The sequence below is a fragment of the Tiliqua scincoides genome, chromosome 1, assembly GCF_035046505.1.
Source record: "Tiliqua scincoides isolate rTilSci1 chromosome 1, rTilSci1.hap2, whole genome shotgun sequence".
NCBI classification, from domain to species: Eukaryota; Metazoa; Chordata; class Lepidosauria; order Squamata; family Scincidae; genus Tiliqua; species Tiliqua scincoides.
In genome coordinates, this window is record NC_089821.1 from 120,319,136 (window position 1) to 120,338,715 (window position 19,580).

At 44.2% G+C, this 19,580-nt stretch overlaps 1 protein-coding gene across 2 annotated transcripts in view; it reads left to right on the top strand.

The window, feature by feature from the left end:
- Nucleotides 1-19,580, top strand: part of PLCL1 (phospholipase C like 1 (inactive)) — a 181,555-nt gene that overhangs the window by 83,506 nt on the left and 78,469 nt on the right. The window contains exon 1 of one of the 2 annotated variants that reach the window (XM_066617958.1): nt 12,187-12,413. The exons of the other annotated variant lie outside the window; for it this stretch is intronic. The gene's annotated coding sequence lies outside the window, so the exon portion shown is untranslated. Of the gene's footprint in view, nt 1-12,186; nt 12,414-19,580 lie in introns of those variants that run through there. 2 annotated transcript variants of the gene reach the window in all.

The window sequence follows — 19,580 nt, forward strand, 5'->3', positions numbered from 1 at the left end:
CAGCTTCAAATGCGGCATGAATGTGTTCTGTGTTCTGCAGTCTTCTGAACTGTTGCACTGAGAATCAGAAAGCATATTCAACTCTGGAGGAAATTGTGATTGCAAAGGAGTAACATTTTCCTTGCTGCCTATTTTCATTCTTACAAACATGACTGATGTCAGTGAGTAGATTATGGATGTGATTGTTGGTAAAGAGCAGGCTTTGTGCTGTCCGAAAGTGCTTTGAAACAGAACAGTCTCCAGTATGTTGCAAAGCCGCCATCCCTGGGAATCTTGGAGCTGGCTTGTCTCCGACCTTGCAAGGCCGGGTGTCTGGTACAAATGACCCAGTTGTCTCATGGATGAGCCAACCCCGTTTTGGGATAAAGTCCAAAAAATGTCATGTTTCATTTCTCCAATACTTGTTTTTATGTCTGTCAACTTGCTTTTAAGTTTGACAACTTTTGGCATCTCAGACTGAGTGCTTTTCACTCCTCAAGTGGAGTAATTTACCTCCTGCACTCAGCAGCTAAGGTGAACCTGCCTTTAATTATGTACAGAACGCTTTTCTTTATTAAGAACATAAGAACAGCCCCACTGGATCAGGCCATAGGCCTATCTAGCGGCCCACCAAATGCCCCAGGGAACACACCAGTTAACAAGAGACCTGCATCCTGGTGCCCTCCCTTGCATCTGGCATACTGACATAGCCCATTTGGGGCACACCGCTGTTGACCTTTTCAAATAATTCTAAAAGGTTTGTGAGGCAAGACTTACCCTTACAGAAGCCATGCTGATTCTCCCTCAGCAAGGCCTGTTCGTCTATGTGTTTTGAGATTCTGTCTTTGATTCCACCATCTTACCCGGTATAGATGTTAGGCTGACTGGCCTATAGTTTCCCGGGTCCCCCTTCTTTCCCTTTTTAAAGATTGGTATGACATTTGCTATCCTCCAATCCTCTGGCACCGTGGCCGTTTTGAGGGACAAGTTGCTTATTTTAGTCAAGAGATCAGCAACTTCATTCTTCAGTTCCTTAACTCTTGGGTGAATGCCATCCGGGCCCGGTGACTTATTGATCTTTAATTTATCAATGAGGCTTGAAACATCTTCTCTTTCAACCTCTGACTTAATTCCTTGGTCAGGAGGGGCCGTTCGGGCAGCGGTATCTGCCCGAGCTCTTCTGTGGTGAAGATAAATGCAAAGAACTCATTTAATTTCTCTGCCATCTCTAAGTCTCCTTTTATCTCCCCTTTCCCTCCCTCACCATTCCTGCTTCTAACATATTTGAAGAAGCTTTTATTATTCCCCTTAATGTTGCTGGTCATGTGTTCCTCATAGTCTCGCTTGGTCTCCCATATCACATTTCTTTTGCCACATTTTATGTTCCTTTTTATTCTCCTCATTAGGGCAAGACTTCCATTTACGGAAGGAAGCTTCCTTGCCCTTTACGGCCTCTCTAACTGGGCTGGTTAGCCATGCGGGCACCCTCCTGGACTTAGTCGAGCCCTTCTTCCTTTGCGGCATACACTTCCGCTGGGCCTCTATTACTGTTGTTTTAAGCAGCCTCCATGCACTCTGGAGAGATTGGACTCTTTTTACCTTCCCTTTCAACCTCCTTCTAACCAGCCTCCTCATTTGAGGGAAGTCCGCCTGTCGGAAGTCAAGGGTTTTTGTGAGAGATTTGCCCGGTATTCTTCCCCCGACGTGCATGTCGAAACGGATCACAGCATGATCACTGTTCCCCAACGGCTCCGTAACACTGACATCTCTAACCAGGTCCTGAGTAACGCACAATATTAAATCTAGTGTCACCTGTCCTCTGGTGGGCTCCATGACTAGCTGCTCTAAGGCACAGTCATTTAGCATGTCAAGGAATCCGGTCTCCTTTTTGTGACCAGAACACAAATTGACCCAGTCAATATGAGGATAATTGAAGTCCCCCATGATTACAACCCTGTCCCTCCTTGTTACCTCCCTGATCTGTTTCCTCATTTCAAGGTCCCCTTCCAGTTTCTGGTCTGGAAGACGATAGTACGCCCCCAGTATTACATTGCTCCACAGGCCTGGTAATTTAACCCACAGAGATTCTATGGTGGAGTCGGACCCGCCTTCAGTCTCTGCTTTGCTGGATTCTATCCCTTCCTTAACGTAAACGGCCACTCCACCTCCAACACACCCCTACCTGACCCTCCTGTAGAGTTTATAGCCCGGGATTGCGGTATCCCACTGATTCTCCGCATTCCACCAGGTTTCCATTATGCCCACTATGTATATGTTTTCCCTTGTCACCAGACATTCCAGTTCTCCCATCTTTGCTCGGTGTCTTCGGTCATTTGCATAAAAGCATTTGTACATGGAATGCCCCAGGATGGGCTACTTATTAGCTTCTTTGTTCCCGCATCCTCTCACTGTGCCAAACTGTCTATCACGTCCCATCACGCTACCATTCCCAATTTCTTCTCCTACTCTGCCTTTGTCTTGTTGTTCTCTAACCTCCCCATCCTCATCCCATAGGGATGAGGAGTCCCGAACTGGATGCTCCTCGGCTCCTGTCGGCCTTCCCCCAGGGATCAGTTTAAAAGCTGCTCTGCCACCTTTTTAATGTTATGCGCCAGCAGTCTGGTTCCATTCTGGTTCAAGTGAAGCCCGTCCCTCTTGTACAGGCCCCACTTGTCCCAAAACGTTCCCCAGTACCTAACGAATCTAAACCCCTCCTCCCTACACCACTGTCTCATCCACGCATTGGGACCCCTGATCTCCGCCTACCTAGCTGGCCCTGCAAGTGGAACAGGTAGCACTTCCAAGAATGCTACCTTTGAGGTCCTGGCTTTCAGCATCCTACCTAATAACCTAAATTTGCCCTCCAGGCCCTCCCGGCTACACTGGCCCATGTCGTTGGTACCGACATGCACCACAACTGCTACCTCCTCCCCAGCACTGTCTACCAGCCTGTCTAGATGAGAAGTGATGTCCGCAACCTTCGCACCAGGCAGGCAAGTCACCATGCAGTCCTCACATCCGTCGCAAACCCCCCTCTCTATGTTTCTAATAATCGAATCCCCCACTACAAGAAGCCCCCTCCCCCCCTCCCGCCGAGGAGTATCCTGAGTGCGTTTGGATACAGGCCTGTCCCCTGGAGAAGTGGTCCCCCCTAGGGGATTGTTTCCCTCCTCTCCAGGATGATGTCCTCCAGCCCCAAGACTTCCCACCCAGGCAGGTGAGGAGCTGCACGCCTGAGGTTGGGACGAAGCCTGATCGTCCCCGGAAGTCTCCCCACAGCCCTTCTCTGCCTGCCTGTGCTTCTCCAGGTCGGCCACCAAGGCTTCAAGGGAGCGGACACGTTCCCTGAGTCCCTGGAGCTCCTTGCACCGAGGACATGCCCCAGAGGCATATAGTCATACATGTGGCACTCGATCCAAAACACTGGATATCCCCACCCTGCTGCTGGCTGTCTGACTGCATAGTTTTTTTGTTTGCTTGTTTGTTTATGGGTGCTTAAAAACCCTTCACTGGTTTGCTGCCCTCTTCTCAAGGGAAGAGAAGGACGGTGTCTGGGGCCCTGGCCTCCTCGCCCTGCTGCTGAACTCGCACTAAGGCTAAACTTGTGGTGCCTTACCTGGCACTTTGTTCCCGAGGCACTGGGTTCCCAGAGGCCATGTGCGCTTCTGCAGAGTGGCTCATGCGGTGGCAGGTGCTAGCTTTATACTCCTAGCTGGCTCCTCCTCCCTCCCTCCTTGCTGACTGAAAGGGGGCTGGTCTTCCCAGGTGAGATTACAAAAGATCAGGAAGACAAAAGGCTGCTGATGGACTTAATCTACTCTGCAGGCTCCTGAATGGGGTGCTTGGATTTGCCTAATGGGGCTCTTATCAACCTAAAGGTCAATGACTATAACCTAAAGGACAGTGACTATACTAAATTGCCCTGGCTGGCTGGCCCTTCCTAGGTTCTTGGACTGTTTTTTAACCTCAAGCTGCTTTTTATTTGAGTTTAAACTGCACTGGTTTAAGAGTTTTTTTGGGCTTGGCAGAACTTACACACTAAAGGTTTAAATCCTGTTTTGCCCTGTTTATAAAATAGACACCAAGTGTACTTTCTCCCCCTATTACCCTCTTCTTTGTTTAGTTTGGGCTCTAGCTTCCTATCTAAATTATACCTCCTGCTTTTATTAAGTGTGCACCTTTATTTAAATTTATTTATTTATTTATTGCTCTCATCTAGATCCTGTGTCCCAATTTACTGAACCTTTAGATTATGTTCTAACTTGGATTAAGTTTAACTTGGGTTAATTATAGGATTAATTTAAACTAAGTAGAAAAACTTGTTTTCTACTTTATCCTCCTATGTTTTATTTACTTTTCCAAGTGCCTGTACCTTGGGCCCTTACTCATGAGTAGAACTCTGCTCCTGCTAAGAGTAGACCTATGTACTCACTCACGTATATATTTTTATTGCCCTCACCTAGCTCCTGTGCCCCAATTTGCTGGACCTTAAACTCCCTCCCTCTGGTTAGATTAGGTGCTAACTTAGGTAAAGCTTAGGTAAAGCTAAGCTAAAGGTAAGCTAAATTTCAGTGTTGATTTAAGGTTAGAAGACAAGAGTTAGAAAGACAAAGAGTTAGAAAGAGTACACTTACCTTCTCGTAGTCGTCATCCTCCTCTCCTCTCCTCTCCACAACTTAGAGTCCTCCCTCTCCTCCAAAAACTCAGAGATCCACTTGCCTTCTCCCTCTTTTCGCACTGAGGCTAAACTCGCGATACTTTACCTGGCACTTGTTGTTCCCGAGGCACTTGTCCCAGAGGCCACACATGCTTCAGTATATTGAAAGATACTGGCTTGGGTTTCCAAAAAAATAAACGAATAGTTTTAAACATAGTGTTTTATGTGATCCGTTGCTATGTGTTTTGTTTTTATTGTTATTGTTTTTAATTCTGGGAGAAAGGTGGGATATAAATTCTTTAAGTACAGGTGACCCTGTTTATCTGGGTATTTTATATCTGTGAATCTGGCTCAACACAGGTCCTGTGGACTCACGTTGAGCCAGACTTGGGCCCCACCAGAATTGCACAAAGCCCGCAGTTCTGAAGCCTGCAGAGGCAGTGTGCATCCTTCGGCAGCCTCTGCAGGCTTCAGAATGGCCGTTTCAGGCCAAAAAAGTCACTTCCAGTTTTCTGAGGGAAACAGGAAGTTGCGTTTTTTGGTCTGAAACAGCCATTCTGAAGCCTGCAGAGGCCGTGGGCAGACTGGAGGGGACTGGAGCACAGCTCAGATACCCTCTGGAGGGCTTAAGGCACCTTAGGGAGGGACAAGGCCATAGAGTGCTTTGAAGGTAAGGAGTTCGTCCTTGACCTTATTACGGTTTCTTGTTTGATCCAGTTGGGCATTTCTGCTATTTATAAGGATTTTTGTATGCCTTTAAAGTAACTCTTTCTCCTCTGAACATGAATGTTGAACTACAACAGTGTGTGAGAAATGATGAAAATTGCTAACTGTATGTGACTCACAGGCATTTCAGATATTCGAGAACTTTAGAGACACCTGGACTCATTTTATGCATTATTGAAGTCATAAGTTTATTATCGGTTTAATGTACTATATATTCTTACAGTTTGCTTTTTCTGTTTCTAAGCTTAGTTTGGTACGAATGCAAGAAGAGAGTACCCTTTGTTCCTGCCTTTATTGATATTGAAAGAAAGGTGGAAGCTAATTATATTTTCCCTCTTCTATTGCTTGCTGTGCTTCTCTGACAAACAAAATCCTGTCTCCTGAAAATGGCAAGGAGAAGGCAATGTCGCATGAACAACAGTGTGCTCACTGCAGTTATTGGAACGTTCTCTTGCAGCAACCTCATCTGTTGCTTCAGCAGTAATGAGCATGAATGCAGTTTGATGATGCTGTTAATGAAATATTATGCAAACTAGGAAGGTAGGACATCTCTTTGAGTGACGCATGGAAGAAAAGTCCTTTTTTATTTTGTAAATGTGATTGGGAACAAACATTTCCAATATGAAGTCTTCTTCGCCCATTTTCTCCAATCCTACCAGTTCCAACAGAATGAGAACCATGTGCAGCAGAAAGGTTGATGCAACTGACCTTGAGCACGATGCTGCCTCATTGAACAATACAAGAGTGTGTGCGGGCACAGGCTGGATTGACAGGACAGGCGTGCTGGAGGTTTTATAGCAGTTTACCTACTGTGGCCTCTTCTAGTGTGACCCTCCCATGCCAGCTATCTTCATGCCTGATGCACCACCCCTCTTCCAAGTATGCTGCAACTGGGCCATACCTTCAGGTCTACCCAAGATCCTTCTGTTGTGCCTTCCCATCAAGCAACCGGGTGCTTCCCTTTCTAGAGGAAAAATCTTTCAGAAATCTCACACATGACAAAACTCATCATTACAGACAGACAGATTTTGCTGGACTTCCTTGGGAGAAACCAGGAATTAGTCAAGTCAGCATGAGCTTCTTCTAGCCTGAGCTGAGAAATACCACAAAGAAAGCTCTTAATGCTAAACCGTAAATGCAATCCTGTGCATATTTACTCAGGAGTAAGTTCCATTGAGTTCAGCAGGACTTAGAGCCCAATCCTGAGTTTGGCATGCCGGCTTACCGCTGGCGCACACTGTCACAAACATGCTGTAAAGCACGTTTGTGAGGATTAGTGCCAACTGAGCGCCAGAACTGGCCCAGTGTCAGCCCGCACTGGGTCAGTGCTGATGGGAGGGCAGCAGTCTGCCACCCAGCAGTCGCCTGAACTGCCAGGTAGCAGAGAGGTGAATGGGGATGCAGAGGGAGGCAGGGAGGTGATGTTCCAGGGCGGGGATTTGGTCTTAGGGTAAGGGTAAGGTGTGGCAGGGGAGGGACTGTGGCAGGATGGGGGAGAGACCAGTGGAGCTCAGTTCCACTGAATCCTGAGCCCTGTGTCAGGCCTCACGGTCTGACATGAGAGTCTTCGAGTCTGCACCAGCTCCAGAGCTGCCACAGAATCTGGTAGGCCCATTGTGGGGCTACTTCCCTTACCTGGGGGAAGGGGACAAAAGTCCCCTTCCCCGAGGAGCCTCTATGGCCTGCCCGGTTGCGTTCAGGATGCCGCGCTAGCCATTTTGGCACTGTGGCAGCCCTGTGATCCAGGCAGCTCAGGATTGGGCTGTCCCTCCCTAATAAATGTGCATAGGGTTGCAGTTATGAGCCGGTGTATGTTAAACCTTTTACTTAAATGAAACTTGGTGTTTGTCTTAAAGACAAATCAGCGTATTTCACAAGGAGCAACCAGCCTCCTTAGCCTGAGAGGAAACAAAGCCTCCCGTCATGAGAAAAATGAATGAGCGCCATGCTGCACACGGCATTATTTTTGCCCAATGATGTGAGGAACCTTCTTAAAAATTTGGAAGTTTCTAGGCTTTAGATTTCAGGGGTCAAAGGGCTAATTCACAGTAGTTCAGAGGTAATTTTTTTCTTTTGTAATGATAGATTATGATGAATGGTGTAACAACAACATGACTCAGGCTTTTATAAATTACATCCATATGTTTGGCTTCTTTGGAAAAGCAATTTGGAAATGATATAGGTAAGAACATATGTTTCCCCCTCCTTCTCAATCTCTTGTTTCCCAAGACAGAGGGCCGTTTGGATGTTTTATGAGGGCTGGTTTTTTTTTTAAAGTGCATTCAAAGTGAAAAAGAAAAATGGGTTCTCTCTGGTATACTTTTATTGTTTTACATCTGAGGCCTGCAGGTAGGAATTAGTCTGAAGCTTTGAATGAGTAATCAACACTGACACTTGAGAGGAGAGGCTGTTAACTGCACATTAGTATCACCTTCCAAAATAGGAGTAGCATACATAAAGGGCATGGGTGGTCCAAGTCTTTTGGTAAATGAGCACTTACTCTTAAGATAGCAAGCAGAATTAAAAAAAATATCACAAGACACTTCAGTAAGTGTTCAACCCAAAGAAACATGTGTAAGAGATCAGTTAAATGTTAACCCTCTTAGAACCAAATTACGCACTATACTGAACACGTAAGTTAACCTTGTGGTTTGCGTTTATTTTTTAAATAGAGGTCTGTTGCAGGGTACACACATGAAACAGAATAGAACTATGACGGGGAAGTTGGGGAGTATTAAGTCTTTGCCCCCATTGCAGTTTTGCTCACAATTATGTCCCCTTGAAAGCTATTTTAAATGGGGGTGGGAACTCTGTTGAAAATAGCATGCAGGAAAATGCAACAGGGAGCAAAACTGGTGGGGCAAAGTTCTAAAGGCTACATGTTTACAACTCCGTGTTACACTGGGCTGCTCCAGTTTGCACCAGCGATTTAGCTGGCGCAGATCCAAGTAGCACCATTGAGGTGGCTGCCATGTGACATGGGTTAAGGGGAAATAAATCTCCTGACTCCGAGTTGTGCAGGAACCACCTCAAACCCTGCAGTGGCTACAGCCCAGGCCATCCAGTGCAGGTTTGTATTGGGCTGCCCAACAGATAATTTCAGGCTGCTTGTAGACACTGTGCAATCCTATGTATGTCTCCTCAGAAATAAGCTCTCACTGGGTTCAGTAAAGCTTACTCTCAGGTAAGTCTGTGTAGGATTCAGCAAAGACCTTTTGCTCTTCTCTTCTTGGATGCCGTTGTCTGGCACTTTTTAAATTATACCTTAGGCAAATTTGATTTTCTGTAATAACTTATTCCCTGCATAAATATATCACTCATGGTATCATGCCTGACTCTTCAAATGGCAGAGTTGCACCTGGCAGTTGCCCTTTATCTCCTCTTCTTTGACCCTTCAGCAGCTAGCATGTATAATCCAACTTCACCCACAAATCAAAGACATTTCCATTAATGACTTTCTTAGAGCACAAAGTAGCCCCTTGGTGTAGAAAACGCCTTACTGTTTATTGAAATCCCACTTACCTCCTTGTCAACTTTAATTTCCCTTATTCCACAAGTTGGACAACTATTAGGCCATGCCATTAATTAGAACACATCAGAACCAACTTCTCTTGGGTGTTAATGTATTATCTGTCCTATTCCAACAGTGGAACTTCAGAATATGCTCCAGGATGCATCTTCACAATTGCATTTGGGTAATTCCTCTGCCATTGAAAAGGTTCAGGGATTGGCCTGGCCAGGAGGGCCCCATTATAGGTGTGAGTCCTTTGGCAGTGGCCCTCTTGGCCAAGCCCAGGTGCCACCCCAGAGGCATTATATGGAGACAATTCACTGATATGAATTGGCCCTAGATGTATTACATTTGAGGAGCAATCATGAATCCTACTGGCTTTCCAATTGAGAGGCTTACATGGAACATACAAGGGAGTGAATCCCTCATTTGCTTGCTGTTTAAACAAGGAAGAAATAATTACAGCGTTGCGGCTTCACTGTATTTGTGTCACATGGAAATGAATATGTAGGACAGTGCGACATGTAGCAAAGCTAAATTCTTTAGTGGCAGTGTTCTCTTCATAACTGAGGAAAACAGTGCAGAGAAGCTATGTGGGCCATCTTTGACCTTCATTTCCTGTGCACTCCTGTCACAGGCATGGGAGAATTCAATATACATAGGTCACCTTCTCAAATGCTTGTGCAGGCAGGGAGTATGAAATGTTCCAAGGGCTGTCTTCAAAAGTAACCCCCCCTACGCACACCTTGAAATACTGTATTGCTTTGTTTGTCAAGTTTAGTATCATGCATTGGTGTGGTCTGCATTTCTCTGTTGGCCAGGGCCTTCATACTGAAGGCAACCAGCCATGGATTGTTGCAGGGCAAACCTTTCTCACTGCAGTGCTTGACCAGATGCATCTGATCAGGGAGCGAGATGAAATCACAGGTCAGAGAGGCAGGCTGAGGTCAGTTCTGTATAGGGCTAGCCTACCCATAAGTCTGGGTGGGGCAACTGCTTCAAGCATTAGACTGGGGGATGTGGCAGACTGGTGTGCAGGGTTGCTGTGAACACAGTACCTGCCTACTGCCTCCACCAACCCTATGCTCTTCCTCTCTAGAAGGAGGGTGAGGTAGGCAGTAACAGTCTGCAGCTGCAGGGCTGGACTAAGAGGCAATGTGCTGCCACTGTTCTACTTTCCTTTGCTCTCCTTCCCTTGTGGGAAGACTCTTGTCAGCAGTGGCCCACCTCACCCTCCACCTGTAGCATCTATAAAACATGAATATTGAAATGTGGAGGTTCACTGTGTAGTTAGCACTTTTCCATCACGTTATAGGTATTTCTATATATTATAGCCAGTTTAGGGAACTCTCACCAGAAGTGAGGCTGTTTTTTATTAGCATTCCCATGGCAAATGTGGTTCCTAAGTCAGTAGGTGATCCCAAAGCTTTCTCTTTGTTTCTTCATTAGCCCTGTGTATTCTTCTTGTGACCCCTTTTGTAACCAGGCCATTGTTCTTGACTCCCGTGATGCAGAGACAAATGCAGCACTGTTTAGTCCGCAATTATTAAAGTGTTCAATAGAGGCAGACATCATATTGGCAGGCTTTCAAAAACATGACTCAGAAATGTAGTTTTTAATGAAAGCACCATAGTCCAACACATCTATATAGCTTGCTTTGTTTGGGCCCCAGTATCCAAGAAACGTACTGTTATCTTGGAAATGGTCCGTAAACAATCCAAGAAAACAGTAAAAGAAGAAGGCTTGTTGAAGAGAATGATTAAAGCCCTGCAGAGATTTAGTTTCTGGAAAAATATATAGCCTGGTTTCCATATGCATCACTGGGTGATTGCAACACCAGTTGATGACTTGCATGTGTGAATGGTCCATCACAGATGCACCACCACAGACTTAATGATTTTCGATCATCAAACACAATGCTTTTCAGTTGAGTCAGTTCATGCATTCAGTTGCCAGTAATTGAGAGTAGCAAACCAGAGTGCAGTGACAGACTTCTGGGAGGACTAGATCCCATCACTGGTCCTCCCAGAAGATCCCATCACCAGATCCTATTACCAAAATCAGCACTCTAACATTTAGATCATTATTCTCACTGCTGTGATTTTCTGCTTGTCCATTAGTTGCAGTTTTATTGGTTCTGATTTGATCATTTGTATGTTCTGTTTGTCTGCCACCCAATTGAAGAGTACCAATTCTGAAGGGTGGCATATCCCTTTTTGAAATAAAATAAATGCTCTCTCCATCAGGGACTCTTGTACTTCATCCCTTCCCATAATCTGAATAAAGTCATCATCTCCCAAGTAGCCCAGTACAACTTGAAAAGAAATAGGTTCAAAGAAACACCAGGATGCTCCTGTGTGATCCAGTGACAACAGGATGGGAGTGTTCCTCTGCCTTGTGGCAACTTAATATGAATCATTTCTGCAGAATGGAAACAGCCTGTTGATTTCAACATGAAAGCAAAGTCGTGCTACTTTCCCCTTGTATCTTTGTCTTCTGTCATCTCCTCTACTCTGTGATTGTTATCTACCCTTGGCTATGATCCCAAACACGTTTTGTTCCAGCAGAGGCTGCAGCACTCTGTGTATTGTAAACAAAATGGATGAAGCACAGTGTCTTTTATTAGTCCTTCAGGTTCTCTGCACGTTGTTGTCAACCTTGACGCTGTGTCATTAAAGAAAGCAGGAGCCTCTGCAGAGTGCTGCTGTGGTCCGAAAGCCGATTGGGCTTTTGGAGATCATGGCTGAAACACCTACTCATCTCTGCCTGAGCACCTTGAATAAGTCACTGTCTCTCGGCCTCAGTTCCTCTCTGTGAGAAATAGGAATTGTATTGACCCACTTCACTTGGTTGCTATGGGATTGTCTGACTTGAAATGATTCTGTCTATGTGCTGAGTTTGAGATAAATGAAAGCCGTAACCTTTGTAGTTATTAATGTCTCTAACACCATAAATGTGCCTGGCACTTTACAGAATAGCAAAGGAGAAGATGGATTCCTACCCTGAGAAGCATATCAGTCTAACATTGGATACAGGGAAGGGATTGTTTGTACCTGCATTAACAGATCACAGTTCAACACACAAACTGACTGCACCATCAAGCAATGGGCTTGCATGGGTGTGTATGAGATGGAAGTACTCATACAATGCTTGTACATGGAGGTTAAAAATATACTGTTGTGTGGTGACTCTGTTACTTATAGTGTTATGTGACTCACGCAGCAGCTCCTTATCAGCCATTGGCTCCTGCAGTAACAGTGAAAGTTATTTAGAGGAAGGGATGGGATGGTGAGAGAGGAATGAGACTGAGGAGCTGATTGCTACAACTGTGCTCTTCACTGAGATGGGCCATGAGAGGGTGTCCCCCAGAGCCTGCACAGCACAGGGGTCCCAGCTCCTTGGCCTGCCTCAGGACCCAGAGGAACTTGAGGCTGTCCAGTCTCAGCTTGGCTTGAAGAGACGTCTGCCTGAGAACTTGAACAGCAGCAGCCAATCAGATTAGCGTGGACTTAATGGGTCTGTTTTCTCACTGAGTGCAAGGTAGCTTCGCAAGCCAGAGCTGTGGAAAATGTTGCATTTGTTCTGGAATGGTTCCGTCTAAATGTGTGAAATAGGAGCAGCAAGAAACCTGCATGCATGTGGCAAACAGATATACATGGGCTTTGATAAATATAATAAATGGGGAGATTAAAACATGTTCTAGCCCCCCCCCCTTTTTTTTTGAAGCGGTAGGATTATGGTACTATAGTTTCAAATATGCCTCAGCAGTCTGGGCTGGAAAGGAAAGATAGAATTTTTAAAATTTAAAAAGAAACAGATTTTATTATAGATATTTGATTCAGTTGTGCAAGTATCCACTGAAACTCTTGTGGTACTGTTTGGAGCTCCATCTGCCTTTCTCTCCCTTTTAATTTTCACAGGGGGCAGTATGTATACCTATTGTGGTGTATATTCAACTGACAGGTTTTATAAATACAGTTTGTAGCCCTGCAAATCAAGTGGCTGTCTAGGAACAGATAAACAACTCCAAACAAACAGTAAAAGGAGTTTGCAAGCTGGGTTTATAGAAAGATATATAAATATCCATGGCGGAAACAATGGCGCAGTTTCAACTCGGCACTTCTGCTTTAGTGTGAGAAAATAGAGAATCTGGTCTTTCAGGAGCAGTGAGAAGGGGGTGGATTGAAGAAGGCAAGCCAGCAACCGCAGTTGCTCTTAGTTAGGAAGTTCAGAGTTGGATTTGAAATTCCTCTTAAGTATGAGCTATAGAGTGTGAGATGATATTATTACTTGCTAGCTAAGGACTGTCAAGTCTAATAGACAGATCAAGTGTGGAGATGTAGAATTCAGTCCTTTGCCCCACTGTTGCAGTTCTCCGTCTGATTCCTCCTTCTGACACTTGGAGCCTGGCAGAATGTTGGAAGAACGAGACGGAATGTTGAGTCTAGCTTTGGAATAGGCAGGTTTTGCAGAATCACTGGTACACTGGTGTTTCTCAAACTGTGGGTCACCAGCCAATTTCAGGTGGGTCACCATTCATTTTCAATATTTTATTTTTAATATATTAGACTTGATGCTCCCATGGTATGTGACTGCATTTGGGGAAATGTTACAGACCTGTACTTTAAACAAGCTACTGTGTATACTCTTTTAACAATGATAGTAAATGGAACTTACTCCTGGGTAAGTGTGGGTAGGATTGCTGCCTAGGATTGATAAAAATTTTCCTGCTTGATGATGTCATTTCCGGTCATGACATCATTTCTGGTGGGTCCTGACAGATTCTCATTCTAAAAAGTGGGTCCCAGTGCTAAATGTGTGAAAACCAGTGACATAGACAAAAGACAGGTACCCTGTTTAGATGTTCAAAGCATGACCAATGAATGTGAAGTGAGGGAATGGGATTCCCAACTTCTGGCCTTTTCTTATTCACAAGACTGGGTTTCTAAGTGCAAGTGCTCACAAACTGGAAGAGCTCTGAATGTAAAGTGAGGAACCCTTGGAAAAAAACCTAGGTTCCCATTTGTATAGGTCAGCACAAGGAACTGTAGTTTGTATGTATTTAGGGACTGTACAGATGATAATTTAGGGAATGCACTAAATCAGGAGTCTTCAAACCCCGGCCCGGGGGCCAGATGCGGCCCATGGCGAGCCTCTATCTGACCCGTGGTCATCCTCTTGTCCCCTGAAAGCCCCTGGCCCACTTTGCAGAACCTGACTGGAACTATGCATTGGTTGCATCTGGAGGTTGTTCTAAGGGCCAGAGAGGTTGAATAAATGAGCCCATTCATTTATTCATACATCTAAGTTCCATCTCTAATTTATTTATATAAATTTTATACCTTTTTTCGGCCCTCAAAGCCGTGCCAGACATTTGATGCGGCCCTCTGGCCAAAAAGTTTGGAGACCCCTGCACTAAATTTAGAGTTGGAATGGGATTGCTGCCATGATTTTGTTTATGCATATGGCCACTGTATTCATTTTAAACAACTAAAGAGAGCCAGGCTGTTGTTGTGACCACACAATAATTTATGAATTGCATAAGAAAAGTTTTGTCAAATTGACCTGGTGATCATGGGTAATGAATGATTGCCCATGGATTTATTCCTTTGTCTGCATGTGTAAGACCTCTCTTTCCCTGTCAACATGCATTTCAGGTCATTCCTCTGGTCAAGCAGTAGGTGGTTTTCAGTACTTGGAAAAGAAGGCAAGGCACCAATCAGTCTCTTCTGTCTGCCAGTTTCTGCTGCCATTCCTTGTATGCACACGTTTTCATGTTTCACTGAGCTCTTGAGACTATTGCGGCATTTTTGCACTAAATGAGACCCATAAACTTGTGACACATCAAGCCAAGTGCAGCCCACCAGCCCTGTATTTCATCCTGCCACCCCTTGTTAATGCAGTTCCTGCAGGCCTCAAGAACCAGAGATTCATTTTGCCCCGGTTGGCTGCTTGGTGAGCCCCAGCTTCCATGGTTCTGCTCTGTATGGTGGTATTTGATTAGCATTCTGTGTGGAACTAGCTCTGTTAAGTCAAAGCTGACAACATTCAGTTAATCAGTGGATCAGTTTGAACATAGTTTTGCATTATGCTAACAGGCTTTGGGCTCACATCTTTCAGCACACCCTCCTGCACATCCTCTTCTGAAATCGTAGCTGGTCACTACAATCAAACTAGCAAAGTAGAATTTGAGCTTGTTTTCCAAACCAGAATTGCCACCTGCAATTAAACTTTGTTATATTGCTAGTGTATGTAAGTGTCCCAGGGAGCCTAAAGTCTCCCATCCAAGCACTGACCAGGTTCAGACTTACCTGGCTTTATCATGGTTGCTTTCTCATGTCCCTTCAGACCCAGAACTGGTTTGATGTTCTACTTGGAGGCAGGTGCAAACAATTGTTTTCCACCAAAGGGACATAATCATAATGTGTGCAGGGGTGAAAATAGGAGTACCTGAGCCCCAAGTTTCACTCAGCTACATTAAACCATTGATGGGCATTCCATGCATTCCATGCTTCAGTGTGAGGGGCCTTGTAGTTTTGAAATGCTGATGTGCTGAAATATAATGGCACCACTGTTTTATGGTAATGAACTCAGTCAAATTTGGGATAAGGCCATTCACGCTATCATAATAAAGGTCCAGGCTGATCACTGGAAGCCAGCTATAAGAAATTGGTTTCTTTTTAAATTTTCTCTTTTCTTATTCTTTGTTTTCTTTACCTTTCAGCTCATGTTTTACCAGCATATGTGGCAGTTAGCGGTCTAATCTAGATTATTTGTGCATGCTTGTGGAATAACTGAATGAATGCTGATTTGTTTTATGATCATATCTGCAACTGAAGACAGCCGCTGTTTTGTGGATTCTGCCCTGGATCTAATTACACCAAAATGTAGACTCTGTCCCATGAGAGTTGCTAACAATGTGGTCCTTCGACAGTCTCTCGGGAGCAACTGGAACTTCCTTCTCAGTTAGTAGCTTGGAACAAGGGATTATTCTGTATGGATACTGTAAATCAAACTGATCAAGGTATTCTCATTCAGCATGTATTGTATGAATCTGTTTGGGAACAACATCTGAATTTGTCACTCGAGTGCTAAGTAATCTTCATGCATGATTTATCCAAATTAAAATGCTATTTTGCACTGAGTGGTAGATTATGTAACTGAAGAGCTACATACCACTGCATAGTGTGTAAGCTAATAACCTAGTTGCAGTGAACAGCAAGGATATAAATCACTAAATCCAACTAAGATTTTAATTTAGGCCTGTGGGATGGAGTTAAGACTTTTTTTTTCTCTTTTACAAAGAGTTTTGTCCAAGTCAGCTTTCTTTTATCTCTGATCACTGAAAATGATTGAACTTGCAGGGGTCAACCAACCATGTGACAGGGCCCTAGCTCAGTGGTGAAGTGATGCTTTGCATGCAGAAGATCCTAAATTCAATCACTAACATCTCTAGTTTAAAAAGAGGCTTCAGGGGAACAGCCTTCGAAAATCCTTACCTCAGACCCCCTGGAAATCGAAGCCCATTGTCACAGCAAGCAGTATTGGCTAGACAGACTAAATTACCTGCCTCCGCATAGAGTACCTTCATAAACTATTTTTTTACATAGATAGTAGGTTAATTGTAAACTGAAATTACTTGAAATGGAAGAAAAGGATTTGGGATTATTATAGATACTTGATTTATCTGTCACCTGGGGGGGGGAATGTTGGTGCACTAGTCAACTGGTCATTATATGTGGTATGCAGAAGTGTGTGAAGTTTAACACTGAATGACTTTTATTGTGGACCTGACATTGGCAGTATGTCCAGAGTTAAGGGTGAGCTGGTAAGGCAACTTGGTTAACTGAAAGATTGAAAGTGGTGGGGGAGGGAACAGGCATTGTCCTTGTTTCCCATACCCTCACCTGGCTAGCATTCAGTGGTGTCAATGGGGTGGTGTGGGGTGTGTGGACTGCACCAGGTGACACCATCTGGGGGGGTGACACCAATGTTGATCCACCAGGCAGGGGTGGTCAGCTAGTGCCTGCCCCAGTGCAACTGACGGGGCCTCCAGGTTGTCCGAGATCATGCTGGAGCTCATGAAAGAGCTGGTCAGCCCCAGAAGACATTCCAGAGGGGGTGGAAGTGAGCCCCTGAGGTGACACCAATGCTAGTGATACCCCTACTAGCACTGCGCCCAATGCCATTTTCACCTTTGCCATAATCACTCTGATAACAGCTCTCCTCCCTCCCTCCAGATGTTGCTGATCACATTTTCCTGTCACATGGCTGAACATCTGACAAAATTCAGCAAATGGCATTTCATGGTTATGGAATTGCAGAGAACATACAAAACTGCTACTCTTTGACCCAAAGCTTAGATTTCAGTATCAGTTGTTAAGATGTCCCATGAAAATGTAAATGCAAATGAAGCAGCCCCAAAAAGTCATAAAGGGGAAAATAGCTTTATTTAAGGGCACAATCCTAACCCCTTATGTCAGTGCTTTCCAGCACTGGCATAGCGGTGCCAATGGAACATGTGCTGCATCCTGCAGTTGGGTGTCATTTACGGAGGCCACCTCAAAGTCAGGGAATGTTTGTTCCCTTACCTCAGAGCTGCATTGCCCTTATGTCAGTGCTGGAAAGCACTGACATAAGGGCTTAGGATTGTGCCCTAAGTGTTTTGTGCTGCAGACAGAAACAGTATTTTCCTTGGTCAGCAGGATAATAGAGTTGTCATGGAATAATGTATAAAGTAGGACTTTGTATCCCCTCCACTGTTACCTTCTTATTTATATTCACTCTTGAGCCACTAGTTATTGCAATTTTAAAAACAAATCAGAAATATGAAGAGTAAATGTGGGTTCAATCCTATCCAACTTTCCAATGCTAATGCAGCTTCAATGGAGTCCCGACGTAAGGGAACAAGTGTTCTCTTACCTTGAGGAGGCTTCCATGACTGCCCCCCTCCCCACAGGATGCAGCCCCGTTGGAATGGCTATATCTGTGCTGGAAAATTGGATAGGATTGGGTCTTATTCACCCAAGAGTGTATGACAACATTCCTGGTAGAAGATGATGCAGTGATCAGATACTAATGGCTGTTTATGCTTTAAAAGGCTTGCAATGGAATACTTGGGGGGGGGGGGACTGATTCTAAGGTTCGCCAAGAAAAGTCGGAGTTTCTGAGAACAGGGATAAGAAATGAGCAGAGAAAAAGAATTCTTGGCCTTTTGAAAGTTGTACTTAAAATAAGATCTGGTGAGGCACTCAGGAACCGTTATCTTTGGACCATGAAGAATTATTTAAAATGAATCACCTGCCACTGGAAGCAAAGATTAAGGAAGATTTGGAGAAATGGGTTTAATTTAAAGCTGATTTGGATGGGCAGGACAGGGGCAATCAAGATGAATATGTTATCAAGGTTTGTTGCAAATGATACCATTCCCAAGTACCAGCTAAAAATATTCAGGACAGAAGCTAAAGAATGTTCTTGAAATGTAATGGGGGGAAAAGTACCCAAATGTTATGAAATGCATCCTTCAGATGTCAGCTGGCAGGGTTTGACTTGGTTTACAGGAAAACGGCAACAACAGCTGCTCATGAAAAGATTGTATCAAGTAAAGCTGTTCTTAAAGGGAAATTGCCTTTATTATACAGACGCACTGTATGCTTCAGCCTAGGAGGAAAACAGTATTCCACCATTACATGCCCTGAACATTTTGTTGCTCATAAAAACCAAACTTTCTATCCAATCTTCCTCAAATTTGACACAGGGGAGATAGATGAAAGCCTCCAGCATCCTAACACATTTAGTGTGTGAACCCACTGAGAAATGGGGGAGTTAAAGCAGTATAAAATCAGTATAAAATACCTGGTTTTCTGGCAATGTTCGCAGTTTGCAGCTGTGACTAAATTTTGGTTGCAGCTTTTCCCTTGAGATTTATGGACCTGAACCTTTTAAAAAAAAAATTCATGTTGTTTTCTGAAGTATGTTCTTTTGTAATTTTGAAGAAAATCCATTACAGTTGTTCAATTGGCTTGTAATTTTCTATTATTTTTAGTAGGAATCACAATAAGCAAACTCCTGTGGCACACCTGTGGACTACTCGTGGCACACCAGTATGCCGTGGCACAGTGGTTGAAAATGGCAGCTCTAGACCGTGAGAGAAAATTGTAGGTGGCTTCTCATCTTAGCTGAAGGATTTTTGATATTTTAATAAAAACTAGGGAAGATTGTCCCAAATAGGCCCAATTTTTGAAGTGCACTTAAATACAATTTGTTTATAAAGACAATTTCTCTTGAAAAAGAGCTGTACTCGAAATACCATTGGGAATAAAAGTGACTGTCATTTCCTACACAACTATTGTTGCTGCTGTTTTTTGCGCATAAGTTTTAAAGCAGTTGTGATTTATGTCGCTGATTTGAATCTTGACTAGGTTTATCTAGAATGTTTTACTAGAGATCATTAGAGTGTGAGCAGAAGAGACAGGTCTGTGTTTGAGGCTTGCTGGAAATAGTTTAATCAATCTCTGGGTGTGACTGTGGCTTTTGGAGACTGATGTGGCTGTTGAATTGTTGCATGCTTTGTTGATTCTTAACTGCTCAGTCTGTGCATTTGAAAATAATAAAATAAAAAGGCACAAGAAGCCCCCCCATTTCTCTATTTCTGTTCAGAAAAGTCAGGAGTGCAAAACAATTCAATTCTCTTAGCGTCCTCTCCAT